This window comes from Octopus bimaculoides, chromosome 25, assembly GCF_001194135.2.
Source record: "Octopus bimaculoides isolate UCB-OBI-ISO-001 chromosome 25, ASM119413v2, whole genome shotgun sequence".
Classification (NCBI taxonomy): Eukaryota; Metazoa; Mollusca; class Cephalopoda; order Octopoda; family Octopodidae; genus Octopus; species Octopus bimaculoides.
Window position 1 is genome coordinate 31,207,823 of NC_069005.1, and position 5,866 is coordinate 31,213,688.

At 35.9% G+C, this 5,866-nt stretch overlaps 1 protein-coding gene across 1 annotated transcript in view; it reads left to right on the forward strand.

Annotated features, from left to right (window-relative positions):
- Nucleotides 1-5,866, forward strand: part of LOC106880682 (protein numb-like) — a 47,631-nt gene that overhangs the window by 23,885 nt on the left and 17,880 nt on the right. The window lies entirely within an intron of this gene.

Consider the following 5,866-nt stretch of genomic DNA (forward strand, 5'->3'; position numbering starts at 1 on the left):
TGTGTGTGTGTGTGTGTGTGTGTGTGTGTGTGTGTGTGTGTGTGTGTGTGTGTGTACATAATCGTGCATACACAGACATTTACACACCTGTAGGAACAGACAGATTTGGCAGTCTACAGGTATATTTATCCCGTTTTAAAAGTAAGCCTTCTGTCTCTTTAATAATATATATTTATGATTGTGTTAGTGTGTGTGTGTATGTGTGCATATATGTCACACACTCCTACATGTGTACGCATAAATTCCAGACATTCTCCACTAATTGCATGTTCTCTTAAAATAACCTGACAAAAACGTCCTCTCTCTTTTTCTCTGTCTGTCTCTCTCCCTCTCTCTCTCAATCTGTCCTTCTCTCTTTCTCTGTCTTTCTCTCAGTCTCTCTCCCTCTCTTTCTCTCTCTACCTATCTCTCTGTCTCCCCCCCGCTCAGTCTGTGCCCATCTCCCCACCCTTGCTCTCTCTCCCTCTCTCAGTCTGTCATTATACACTGATTACAACCATCACAACCAAGACATCTTTTATTTTCATTTTTATTTTCACTGAGGTAAAAATTAGACATTGTACCCAACACTTCAATATTTAGCATCTCCCATTTTTTCCTCAGTACCTGCAGACATATATATATTCCATCTTCCTGTTCCCAATTTTCATCATCGCCTTCTATCATCGTCGTTTTGTAAATTTTCTTCAGTTGTGATGCTCTTCCAGCCTTGCACAATTGTATACAATATCATCATCATCGTTATCATATCCATCATGATCACCATCACATTCACTTTTCCATGTTCTTATGGGTCAGACAGAATTTGTTGTTTCTCTACAGCTGGATACCCTTCCTGTTGCCAACCCTCCCTTGTCTCCAAACGAAATAATATCTCCCCATGACCAGACAAGAGGTCAAGAGATTTCAGATTGGTAAGACTGGAGAGATGAAAATTTTAGATAATAGATTAGACATGACGATGACAATAATAATAATAATAATAACAACCCTTTCAACAACAGGCAAAACGTTTTAACAAATTAGTGTTGGCTATAATTTCGATAGAGAATAACCTTAACGAGAATTATGTAACTACAAGATGGAGTCACACAAAACTTTACTCATAGCTAAAAAAAAAAAAATACAAGATTATTAGTTGGTTTCAACATAATACATCTAACTGTGAATTAATATTTAGTGGTGATATTCTTAACCCTTTTAATACCAACCTATCTGAGATCACCTCTGGTTCTATGATACAAGTTTCCTGGTTTTAAAATGGTTTTAAAAGTGATCTAAATTAAAACCATCCATCAAAATTTTGTGTTAATTTGCGTTCTAAAAGCATTATGGCAATGTTATTTCTCTGATTTTTTAATTATTTTTTGAAGTTTATTTAAACAGAGGCAGTGTGTGTTTTAACAGAAATATGGTAATGAGAGGTTCAAGAGAATTTCTACAAACGAACAGTCGAGCAGTATTTTGTCTTTATTGCACTTAAAAGTGGAAATTCAAATTCACAGAAATAGGAAGAAGGAAATGGCAGAAGACCTGTCATTCCTAATTCTGTTGGCATTGGAAAATTCTAATTTCACATTCAGCCAAGCAAAAAAAAAAAAAAAAAAAAAAGAATGAAAGAGAGCAAAGCTCCAGTTTGTTCATGGAATTTCATGTTTGACACTCGAATTACATGACAGCTCTGCAAATGCTCTTGGAACCTTCAAAGAAGGCTGCTTCACCTGTTCCATTGCTACAATATATGAGTGATGGAACTAATCTCATTTGATATTGTCTGTCTCTGGTAGAAAATATTTGCACCTCTGTTTTTTCAAACTGTGTGTGTGAATAAACAATATATGTATGTGTGTGTTTGTGTGTGTGTGTCCACCACCACTTGACAACCAGCATTTCATTATACCCCTGTAACCTAGCAGTTCAGCAAAAGAGGTTGACAAAATAAGTACCAGACTTAAAAAAAAAAAAAAAACGGTCAGCTTAAGTACTGGGGTGAATCATGGTGGTGCCCCAGCATGGCCACAGTCCAATGACTGAAACAAACAAGTAAAAGATAAAAGATAAAAACAAATAAATGATGAAGCTGGTATTTGGAACATGAATTAACATGAAATTTTGATGGAAGGTTTTCATTTTGATTGTTTGAAATCATGTGATTTATATCACAGAACCAGGAATGGTCTCAGGCAGAATTGTTATCAAAAGGGTTAATAATCTGCTCAAATTGGTTGGTTATTACTAATTTCTGCAATTCTTTTACATTGGTTCTGTCTTGCTGTTGGCTACTCCAGTTCTTTGCAAATTGTTTACAGTTCCTTAGTTTTCGTAATTAAGTACAAGGCTTTGTCGTACGTTCTTACAAATTTTTTTCCCCCGAACAAGCGTATGTTTTTCAAAAGATTGTTTCTTTGAAATTCCAAAGGTTTCGGTAATCTCTCTGCGAAACCAAAAGATTTGCCAGCACAGGAAACATGTCTGCTATTGAGATGCTTTGTAAGTTTATTAGGTTTCATATTTTTCATTTCGGCAAATATTCATCAGAGAATTAAGCAGTTTGAAAGTTGCTTTTCGTATCTATGAGCAAAAATAGATCCCTATTAAAAAAAGAAAAAAACAGGTTCTCTGATTCTCCTCCTTTTCTCTGTGTGCATGTGTTATGTGTGTGTGTGTGTGTGTGTTTGTGTGTGCACTTCAAATTCTTCAACTTCTTAGAGTTCCCCTTGCTTTCCAATTCCTGATGCTGTTATCCAGGTTTCACAGAATCTGTTATTTCCTCCAAGTGTTTTACTGTTCTATTCTTCTTTGATGGATGCAAGAGAGAGACAAGAGTGGCTGTGTGGTAAGTAGCTTCCTGACCAACCACATGGTTCCGGGTTCAGTCCCACTGCGTGGCACCTTGGGCAAGTGTCTTCTACTATAGCCTCGGGCCGATCAAAGCCTTGTGAGTGGATTTGGTAGGTGGAAACTGAAAGAAGCCCATTGTATATACGTATATATATATGTATGTGTGTATATATGTTTGCGTGTCTGTGTTTGTCCCCCCAACATCGCTTGACAACTGATGCTGGTGTGTTTATGTCCCCGTACCTTAGCAGTTTGGCAAAAGAGACCGATAGAATAAGTACTAGGCTTCTAAAGAATAAGTCCTGGTGTCGATTTGCTCGACTAAAGGCGGTGCTCCAGCATGGCCACAGTCAAATGACTGAAACAAGTAAAAGAGTAAAATTAGCAAAATTTTTGTTTGTATCTTTTTTTTTTTTTTTGTTAGATGGTGGAGGTGAGGCATTAAATCCTTTTTTTCGTCTTTTATTATAAATCTCACTATATGTACCTTAACGAATTCCTTCACCTGTACACACACATATATATATATATATATTTATATAAATATAAATAAAGTACATTTTTACTCTTCTCTGCAGGACACATTTTCATTATTGGTTTTTGACAGCTGTCATTAAAAGCTATTTGTGTGTGTGTGTGTATGTGTCTTTATATACGATGTGTCAAGAAAATGTTCCCCATAGTAAATCAACTTTGTCACAAGTAAGAGTCACCTGACAGAATTAATCAGAGAACCAATTAACAGGAGTAATTAGAAATGTCCAACTGTTGTGTACATATTTGTTTGTAGAGTAAGTGTGTGTGTGTGTGTGTGTGCGTGTGTGTGCGGGTATGGACAGGAGTGTATGTGGTGTGTCAATCCATTTCGCACCACTTTTTGAAAGTTTATGTAATAGATAAATAAACGAATAATATAAATAAATAAATAAATAAAAGTTACCATACAAAATTCAATTACCTGAAAAGGTAAAATGAAAAACAGCAATCGAAAATATTTACTTGGACCAGACTTTTCATATCCTCCTCATCCACCAGCACCATCATCATCATCATCATCATCACAATCATCATCATCATCATCATCATCATTACTATGGTTATTGTCATCAAATTTATCGCAATCATCTCCATCACAATAATCACCTGCCATCATTATTATTATTATTATTATTATTATTATTATTATTATTATTATTTTTAAGGTAGTGAGCTGGCAGAATTGTTAGTTACACCAGGTAAAAATGCTTAGTGGCATTCCAGCCGTCTTTACGTTCTGAGTTCAAATTCTGCTGAGGTCAACTTTGCTTTTCATCTTTTTAGGGGTCAATAAAATAAGTACCAGTTGAACACTGGGGGTCAATGTAATTGACTACTGCCCACCCCCTACTAAATTTCCAGACTTGTGCCTATAGTAAAAAGATCCGCCAAACTGGCTCATGCCAGTGCCGCCTGACTGGCTGCTGATCTGGATGCCAATCTGATCGTAAAAGGCATCCAGATCAGATTGGAGTCTGGTGCAGCCTCCTGGCTTGCCAGTCCTCAGTCAAACCGTCCAACCCATGCCAGCATGGAAAGTGGACAGTAAACAATGATGATGATGCAGCAAGCTGGCAGAAACATTAGCACATCTGACAAAATGCTTTGAGGTAGTTGTTCCGTCTCCTAGACTAACCCTCTTCCAGATTAGTTTCGTTATGGCCTCTCCATGGGCAAGAAATGGTCAGAAACAACCACTGCTCTTACAGTAAGAAATCTGTTCTTCTCTGTTCGTCTACTGTTTCTGTTACACATAAGCGTATGTTCTTGTATGTTTGTATCTATGCACACATGCCTCTTCACACACTGTGTTTCCTTTCAGGCCAACCTGTCATCACCACTACCTCTACCTCCACCCCCAGTAATCTACACCACCACCACCACAATCATCATCGTCATCATCATCATCACCAATGCCCGACATAGGGGTTGCCTCAATGCCATCCATTCTATTAATTTAGCTCTGCATAATTACAAACATACAAATAATTACTGTACCTTTAATTTCATTTCTTATCATTTGCCTACCTTCAAAAAAGGCAATTTGGTAAACAGGAAAACCTGGCTTTGAAGATTCCTAACCAAATTTCTCGAAAGAAGTCTCTTGTTTCCATTGATGTAGACAAAGAGAAAACAAGTAAAAACGAACAAAAACGTAAAACAAAGACTTCAATAATTGGTGCCAATAGAAATACAATTCGATAGGATTTATTGATTTTTTTTAAATATTATTTTTTTACTTTTTCTCTTTGCTTTTTTTTTCTTTGTTTCAGATCAGCCAAATCTAGTTTACTTATTTGTTTGTTTGTTTATATATATGTATGTTCTTTTTTTGTGTGCTGGAAACAAAAACACAAAATGTTGATGTCGATATATCATTCCTGGGCATAACGAACATAAAAGTAAATTTGAAAAGAATTTTCAATCACTTCCATATTATCTGTGTGTGTGTGTAAGAGAAAGAGGTGGGTGGCATATATATATATATATATATATGCACACACACACACACACACACAAACAAATAGATAGTCCAAAAGGTATTAGCAACATGTGTGTGTGTGTGTGTGTAAGAGAAAGAGGTGGGTGGCATATATATATATATATGTACACACACACATATATATATATATGAGAGATACATATACACATAGATGAGAGATGTATACATAAGCTCATACATACAAAGGCACAATACATATATACAAGCATATACATGCACATAATACATACACGTACAAAACCATTTATAAACACACACACACACACACACACACACACACACATGATATATGATGCATTCTTAGTCATATATTAAGAGGAACTTGCTACAAATGTTGCTTCTAGCAAATGTTTTACACAAATATCATCATCATTATCATCAACTTTACTATTTTTTTAAAAATTTATATCATCATCATCATCATCATCATCGGTAAGAATGGCATTTTAGATATAAATTCCACACGCGCACACTCTCATAAATGTA